Raw genomic sequence first — 9,775 nt, 5'->3', positions numbered from 1 at the left:
TTAATTATAAAATGAAACTGTGTCCTAGTAAACTAGGTTTATGATGTCCCCTTAAGGAGCTCATAAGGATTGTCATGTAAACCCTGCAGGTGGACCTAGTCTGGCATGACAATGAAGTTAAGTGGTACTACTCTTGGAGCTAGATATTAATTAAGTGAGTTGTCAGTAACTCATTTAATTAGTGGACATTCTATATCTTAAGCACAGGGAGATTAATGCACTCATAATAAGAAGGAGCCCATAATGTAATTTGGGATTGGTGCGATAGTTCAATAATAACTCTTTAGTGGTATGAGTTATTATTGATGAACTTGAGCTGGATGTTCGGGGCGAACATAGGAAGCTCAAGCTCATCGGGAGACCAAAATCAATTTCTCCTCTCGGTCCCTGTTGTAACCTCTATAAAACCTTATAACCACTAAATCCACTTCTTATTCAAGTAATAGGCCGGACACAACCTTGCTTGGAGAAAGAGGGTCGACTAAGCATAGGCTTGGAGCCCAAGTAGTGGCCGGTCAAACCATGCTTGGTGTTCAAGCATGGGGCCGACCACATAAGATTAAAGGGAGATTTTATTTTTGTTAAAATCTTTCCTTTTGTAGTCATTCATGAAAGGGATTTAAAAGATAAATTTTATTTTTAAAATTTCCTTTTATAGTCATCTTCATGGTTTTAAAAAGAGAGTTTTAGATTTTAAAATCTTTCCTTTTATAGCTATCTACAAAAAATTAAAGAGTGATTTTAATTTTGTTAAAATCTTTCCTTATTTATAGTTGTCTATAATGTTTAAAATAAAATTTTTAATTTTTTATAAAACTCTCCTTTTTTGTAGCCATGATTTAAAAAGAGAAGTTTTAATTAATCTGTCATCTTTTGCAGTTGTCTACATGTTTTAAAAGAGAGAGATTAATTTTTAAAACTTTCTTTTATTGTCATGTGCAATAGGAAATTTAAAAAGAGATATTTTAATTGTTATTAAAATTTTTTATTTTAAAGGTAGACCACAAATAAGGAAGTTTTAATTATATTTAAAACTTTTCTTTTTGTAGACATCATGGTTTAAAAGGAAGCTTTAATTTTTTGTTGTAAAATTTTTTCCTTTTTAGACTCCATGATGTGGCCGGCCATAAGAAGAAGAAAAGAAAGTTTTAATTAAACTTTTCTTTTTTGCCAAGATCAAGGATTATAAAAGAGATGGAGAGGGTGCCTCATGAGATAACGCAACCTAGGCTTTCTCCTCTCTTCATTGTGTGGTCGGCACCCTTATTATTTCTTTGAGGGCCGACGACACACAAGCCTTGATTCCTTGGTGGTTGAATCTCTTTCATGCTCTTCTCTTTTGATTTCTTCCTTTGAGGTCGGCGGTTCTTCAAGCTTCATCATCTTGGTGGCCGGTTGCTTGGAGAGGAAGAAGAAGAAAGAAAATTTCCTATTTTGACATCCCTTGATGGCTCAAGAGTCTTAGAGAAGAAGAAGTGGTCCAGGTGGAATTCATCTTGGTAGATCGTCACCCACATGACGTCCAAGAGGAAGTGAGGAATATAACAGAAGATCAAGAGGTCTTTAGCTATAAAGAAAGGTATAACTAGTTGTCTTATTCTGCATCATGCTAGTTTTCTTTGTATGGATTTTGAATTACCAAACACAAGAGGCTAACGATTCTAGGCAATCAAATTTATATTTTGATTTTGTGTTTCTTTTGTTTTTCGATCTTGTGATTTGATTGTTCTTAATGGTTAAACCTAGGGTTACTATAAGGAGATTAAATATTGAATTTCGTTGAAAGGTTTTGTCTAGGAAGTGGTGGATGATCCCATACCCAAGAAGGCCTAGTGTCTCGCCATATTTAAACTGGAAGTCAAACTCTGAAATAAATATTTAATTAACTTTGTAACATGGGTGGATTTGGGTTAATAATGTTAAGCATTATTTGCGATCCAAGTCTAAACCTTTAAGAACAAATAAGTTGAATTTGGAATCAATAATGTTAAGTTCTGTTTGCGATTCCAAATTTAATTTCTAAAGAACACAATAGGTTGTTAGGAAAGGTTCGGGACTTGTACAAAATTTTTGTATAGGAGAGCCAATACGATATTCTGAGTAGCAACCAACAATTGGTATCAGAACTAGGGTTTGCCTCTGTGTGTTTGGTTTTTAGTTTAATTATGCACATGTCATACATATTTTAGGCAGGATAATAGTAGGATGTGAAAATAGCTAGATTTAACTCTATGGTTGCAGGCATCCTAGATCCAACTATTATAGCCCTAATGTAATTGTGTGTGATTGGACCCTTGGACATGTCGAGGGCATTTTATGTGTGTGCATGATTGTATGTATTAAATACAACAGGAGCTATATTAGTTTTAGGATTCTTACATTTTTGTTTCAATCTAGATTATATGCACATTCTCTTGTGGAATATTGAATCGATAAATGTAAAATTCTATTTTTGTCGCGGATCGTATCCTTGCAATGCGTGATGCTGTTTGAGGACCAGAGGCGCAGCGAAAAAAGAAGCAAGATAGATGCGACGACAAGACCTGATTGCGGTGGCTAAAGATAGCAGCAGTTAGGGTTGACAGCACACGGAGGACAGTGATGGAAGAGGACATAATAGTCGAAAAAATATTTTTCCATATTTATTGCTTTTTATTTGTTGTGATGTGTGTGTGCATGTGATGTGTGCTTGCATGATAAAATTCCTCACCTTAAATAACTAAGTGGGAGAGGGATTTTAAATAAATTCCACGATCTCCATTACTGGTTTGTAAGTGATGCAAACAAACTTGCGTGTTGGCTCTGAGTACATTCCTCCACAACGGATGAGTTTGTTTGTAGATCACTAGATCAAACATCCTAAATGGATGATTATAGGAAATTATTTAGGAGCATGTGATCTTCTCCAACTGAAGGGGCACAATTCTATTTAATGGACTAAGTATCAAGTAATGGTACATACTTAGGCACATTTAATATTATCATCTTCAACGGAGTCACTGCTATTATTTGTGTGATCGAAGAAAAAACAACTATTAATTTGTTATAAAGCTAGGTGAAACACCCTCTTACAAATGTTTGAATTTGTATACGTCCACACTAATGTGGCATACATAATTCACGGTGTTTGAGGTAATTTTATTTGTTATAAAGTTAGGATGACAAGATAATAAAATTAACGGGTAAAACCTCCTCATACAAATGTTTGAATTTGTATATGGTGTTTGAGGTAATTTAAGGTTGACAAGATAATTAATGGGTAAGACCCTCCTCTTACAAATGTTTGAATTTGTATACATCCGCACTAACGTGACATACAAAATTCACTGTATTTGAGGTGTTGGTGAATTTAAATGATATTATTTTGGGGAATCAATATTATTTTAAATTCTAAAGTTTTGACCAAATATTTGATCGAAGACAGACCAACTATTAATTTTATTTGTCATAAAGATAGGTTGACAAGACAATAAAATTAATAGATAAAATCTCCTCTTACAAATGTTTGAATTTGTATACGTTCACACTAACGTGGCATACAAAATTCACGAGGATTTTGAAGTGTTGGTCTTAACCAAATATTTTTGTGATTCTTAGGATTTCAACTATTTTTCAATCCCCTAGATGTTAGAGAATACACTTACTAGTTTCAATTATAATGATTGAAAACAAAACTTGGACACTAAGGTGGACTGTCCTCTCAGAAATGAGAACAATAAAGGTGTATTTTATTCATTAGTTGTTGAAACATGTTTAGTGGTGTTATCTATCGGTACCTGGTGTGTAGATACGGGAGCCACTGATCATGTCTGTAATTCATTGTAGGGATTCCAGGAAACCCGACAACTATATGAAAGGAAAAATACCGTCTACATGGACACCGCTGCAAAAGTAGCAACTGTTGCAGTGGGAGATGTTTATCCTTTGATAGGAATAAAACATTGATTGTCTTTATGTACTAAGTTTTAGAAAGAAATTGATTTTAGTTTCTAAAACTATTTAAGGATGGATATTCTGTCTATTTTGATGACAAAGTTATTATCAAGAAAAATAGGGAAGTTATCTGTTCTAGTACGCAATACTACCACAATGCAACAAATAACACATCTTTTAATTTTAATAAGAGAAAGCAATCTTCAGAAATAAACCAAAGATATCTTTGGCATCTAAGGCTAGGTCATATTAACTTGAGTAGAATTCAAAGGTTAATAGCCGATGGACTTTTGAGTTCATTGGTAGTGGAAAACTTTCCAACCTGCAAGTCTTGCTTGGAAGGGAAAATGACCAAGAAGCTTTTTAAGACTAAGGGGTATAGAGCCAAAGACGTGTTGGAGTTGGTTCATTTTGATTTGTACCTATGACTATCCAGACAAGAGGTGGTTTCGAATATTTCGTCTCTTTTATATACGACTATTCGAGATACAGATATATTTACATGATGCACCGCAAGTCTAAGTGCTTTGATGAGTTCAAAGAGTACAAGGCTGATGTGAAGAAACATCATGGTAAAAGTATCAAGACACTATGGTAAGATTGTGGTGGCAAGTACCTCTTAGGAGAGTTTAGGAGTCACTTATCAGAAGTTGAGATTCAATCCCAACTGACTGCACCTAGTACACCCCAACAGAATGGTGTGGCAGAACGAATATATAGGACTCTTATGGAAATAGTTAGATCAATGATGAGTTATTAAGAATTATCAAATTCGTTTTGGGAATATGCTCTGAAAATAGCAGTGTACATTCTAAATATGGTATCTTCTAAGTCAGTACTCTCTACTCCCATAGAATTGTGGAATGAGCGTAAACCTATTCTGAAGTATATTCGGATTTGGGGTAGTCCAGCACGTGTGCTAAAGGGAGACACTGATAAGTTAGAATCACATACAGAAGTTCGCCTGTTTATGGGATATCTTAAGGGAACGAAAGGTGGTTTGTTTTATCAAATCAGAAGATCATTGTTAGCACCAATGCTCGATTTTTAGAGAAAGATTATGTAATGAACCATAAGCCCATGAGTGAAATTGTTCTAGAAGAAATTAGAGAGGTACCAATAGTACAAGATGAAATATCACAAGAAACTGCAACACGTGTCACAAATGATGCACAGTTACAGACAGTGCCTCGTCGTACTGGGAGGGTTGTGTGGCAACCTGAAAGATTCATGTTTTTGGGAGAGTCTTCGGACTTGATCCCTGGTGAACATGAACCTGATGTCCAAACATATGACGAAGCATTCCAAGATAAAAATGCACTATCTTGGCAAAGAGCGATGAATTCTGAAAAGAATCTATGTATTCTAATAAGGTATGGGAGCTTGTAGAACCACCAAATGGTGTAAAAGCCGTTTGATGAAAGTGGATCTACAAAAGGAAAAGAGGGACAGATGGGAAGGTGGAAACCTTCAAAGCAAGACTTGTTGCGAAGGGGTACACTCAGAAAGAGAGAATCGATTATGAGGAAACTTTTTCACCGGTAGTCATACTTAAGTCTATCCAAATACTCTTATCTATTGCCATTCATATAGATTATGAGGTTTGGTAAATGGATGTCAAGACAGTTTTCCTTAACAGAAGTCTTGAAGAAAACATTCATATGAAGCAACCAGAGGGGTTTATTGCAAATGACAAAGAGCATCTAGTGTGTAAGCTCAATCGGTCGATTTATGGACTAAAGCAAGCTTCAAGTTCTTGGAACATCCAGTTTAATGAAGTAATCCAATAGTATGGATTTATTCAGTGTCCGGATGAGTTTTGTGTATACAAGAAATATGATGAAAACGTGGTGGTATTTCTTGTACTATACGTAGATGACATTTTGTTAGTTGGAAACAATATCAAAGAGTTGTCGGAAGTAAGAGTATGGTTGTCCAAGCAATTCGATATGAAGGACTTGGAAGAATGTGCACATATTCTCGGGATCAAAGTAATAAGGAATCGTAAGAAAAGAATGTTGTGCTTATCCCAAGCTTCATATATCGATACGATCCTAGCTCATTTTAGCATGCAAGACTCCAAGAAAGGTTTTCTACCTTTTAGGCATGGAGTATCTTTATCTAAAGAGATATCTCCAAAGACATCAAATGAGATAGAAGAAATGAAAGTAGTTCCTTATGCTTCAGTTGTAGGGAGCCTAATGTATGCTATGTTATGCACGAGACAGGATATCTGTTTTGCCATAGGCATGGTTAGCAGATATTAAAGTAATCCAGGACCGGGACACTGGACTGCCGTAAAGCATATATTAAAGTACCTGAGAAGGACCAGCGATTATATGCGGGTTTACCAAGCAGATAACTTGCTCCCTATGGGTTACAAGGATTCAGATTTCCATCTGATAGGGACAATAGTAAGTCAACCTCGGGATTTTGTGTTTACTTTAGGAGGTGAAGCCATGACTATGGAGGAGTGTTAAGCATAGGTGATTTTCCGGACTCCACTATGGAAGCTGAGTATATGATAGCCTCTGAGGCAGCCATAGAAGCTGTATGGCTCAGAAACTTCATGATGGACTTAGATATGATTCCTGGTTTGCCCAAAATTATTATAGTATATTGTGATAATAAGTGGTGTAGTAGCAAATTCGAAGGAACCACGAGCCCATAAGACAAGTAAACACATAGAGCACATGTACCACCCAATACGAGACATCGTATAACGAGGTAAAATTGTTGTCACCTAGATTGCATCAGCAGATAACCTGGATCTTTTCACTAAGGCCCTTAAGGCAAGAGCTTTTAATAGGCATATTGAGGGGATGAGAATCAGATGTATGGCAGGGTATATGGCAGCATAGTCTTTTAGTATAAGTGGAAGATTGTTGGAATGTATACTAAAAGTCTAGCTTTTTGTATAAACATTTATTTAGAAATAAGAATCACATTGGTCAAATGCCTACATTTAAGCTAAGTGTAGTTGCCCATTTAATTTATATTGTAGATAACATGGTGTGAGGAGACACACAGAAGATCATGTTATTAGATCCTTATAAATTATAAATAGTAGCTCACAACCAAGATGGAATGGACAAACCATTAGAGTGGTTGTAGTGTAATTTGATATTAGTTTATCTAGACTATAAAATTATACTGGTACACTATGAGTGTATTGAGTAGGAATATTTGAGGTAGTTTCTTTATATACCGATTATATAAGAGAACAAAATCTCTGTCATTATAGAAGTGCGTGCTCTTAATCATGATATAATAACAAGTACGTATATTTAATATTTATTTCTTTAATTTATCAAAGGGTGCAATTTAGCTCGTTAAATCAATAGGCCCGATAAGTTGAGAAATGATATCATTTATATGATGTGTTGTTGATTATAGAATGAAACCGTGTCCTAGTAAACTAGGTTGATAATGCCCCCTTGAGGAGCTCATAAGGATTGTCATATAAACCCTGTAAGTGGACCTAGTTCGGCATGACAATAAAGTTAACTGGTACTACTCTTAGAGCTAGATATTAATTAAGTCAGTTGTCAGTAACTTATTTAATTAGTGGACATTCTATATCTTAAACACAGGGAGATTAATGCACTCATAATAAGAAGGAGTTCATAATGTAATTTGGGATTAGTACGGTAGTTCAATAATAACTCTTTTGTGGTATGAGTTATTATTGATGAACTTGAGCTGGGTGTTCGGGACGAACACAGGAAGCTCAAGCTCATCGGGAGGCCAAAATCAATTTCTCCTCTCGGTCACTGTTATAACCTCTATAAAACCTTGTATCCACTCAAGTCCACTTCTTATCCAAGTAATAGGCCGGACACAACCTTGCTTGGAGCAAGGGGGCCGACCAAGCATAAGCTTGGAGCCCAAGGGTCGGCCAAACCATGTTTGGTGTCCAAGCATGGGGTCGGTCACATAGGATTAAAGGGAGATTTTATTTTTGTTAAAATATTTCCTTTTGAAGTCATTCATGAAAGGGATTTAAAAGATAAATTTTATTTTTAAAATTTCCTTTTATAGTCATCTTCATGGTTTTAAAAAAAAAGTTTTAGATTTTAAAATATTTCCTTTTATAGCTATCTACAAAAGATTAAAGAGATATTTTAATTTTGTTAAAATCTTTCCTTATTTATAGTTGTTAATGTTTAAAAGAAATATTTTAATTTTTGATAAAACTCTCCTTTTTTGTAACCATGATTTAAAAAGAGAAGTTTTAATTAATCTTTCCTTTTTTTTTTGTAGTTGTCTACATGTTTTAAAAGAGAGAGATTAATTTTTAAAACTTTCCTTTATTGCCATATGCAATAGGAAATTTAAAAAGAGATATTTTAATTATTATTAAAATTTCCTCTTTTAAAGGGAGACCACAAATAAGGAAGTTTTAATTATGTTTAAAACTTTTCTTTTTGTAGACATCATGGTTTAAAAGGAGCTTTAATTTTTTGTTGTAAAATTTTTTTCTTTTTAGACTCCATGATGTGGCCGGCCATAGGAAGAAGAAAACGAAGTTTTAATTAAACTTTCCTTTTTTTGCCAAGATCAAGGATTATAAAAGAGATGGAGAGGGTGCCTCATGAGATAACACAACCTAGGCTTTCTCCTCTCTTCATTGTGTGGGTGGCACCTTATTGTTTCTTTAAGGGCCGGCGGCACACAAGCCTTGATTCCTTGGTGGCCGAATCTCTTCCATGCTCTTCTCTTTTGTTTTCTTCCTTTGAGGCCGGCGGTTCTTCAAGCTTCATCATCTTGGTGGTCGGTTGCTTGGAGAGGAAGAAGAAGAGAAGAAAATTTTCTATTTTGGCATCCCTTGATGGCTCAAGAGTCTTAGAGAAGAAGAAGTGGTCCCGGTGGAATTCATCTTGGTAGATCGTTGCCCACACGATATCCAAGAGGAGGTGAGGAATACAACAGAAGATCAAGAGGTCTTTAGCTATAAAGAAAGGTATAACTAGTTATCTTATTCAGCATCATGCTGGTTTTTTTGTATGAATTTTGAATTACCAAATACAAGAGGCTAACGATTCTAGGCAATCAAATTTATGTTTCGATTTTGTGTTTCTTTTGTTTTTTGATCTTGTGATTTGATTGTTCTTAATGGTTAAACCTAGGGTTACTATAAGGAGATTAAATATTGAATTTCGTTGAAAGGCTTTGTCTAGGAAGTGGTGGATGATCCCATACCCAAGAAGGCTTAGTGTCTCGCCATATTTAACCTGGAAGTCGATCTATGAAATAAATATTTAATTAACTTTGTAACATGGGTGGATTTGGATTAATAATGTTAAGCATCGTTTGTTATCCAAGTCTAAACCTCTAAGAATAGATAAGTTGAATTTGGAATCAATAATGTTAATTTCTGTTTGCGATTCCAAATTTAATTTCTAAAGAATACAATAGGTTGTTAGAAAATGTTCGAGACTTGTACAAAATTTTTGTACAGAGGAACCAGTACGATATTCTGAGTAGCAACCAACAAATTTCTACATTTGGGAGGATAGAAGTTTCTACTATTTCCATCATACAACTGACATAGGGAATATTTCTTTGATTCTCTAACAGGTGGTTGTGATTCTCTGATAATGTGGTTTCCTAGAACGGATCCAACCGATGCCCAGGTTTGTGCTAATAACATTGCATTGGCGAAGTGGGGAGTTGAGCCCCGTATATTCTGACTGGCACTTGGGCCGACTAAATGTATAGTGATAACCTTACGTTAGCGAAGTGGGAAGCTGGGTCCAGTAAGTCCGACCGACGCTAAGTTCGACTAGGTTTATGTTGGGGATTCGACATCCACTCGGACAAGATGGCCAATCGGACCTTA

This window comes from Zingiber officinale, chromosome 4A (assembly GCF_018446385.1).
Source record: "Zingiber officinale cultivar Zhangliang chromosome 4A, Zo_v1.1, whole genome shotgun sequence".
In the NCBI taxonomy this organism is placed as follows: Eukaryota; Viridiplantae; Streptophyta; class Magnoliopsida; order Zingiberales; family Zingiberaceae; genus Zingiber; species Zingiber officinale.
The sequence above is the reverse complement of the archived record's forward strand: the minus strand, read 5'-3'. Positions refer to the sequence as shown.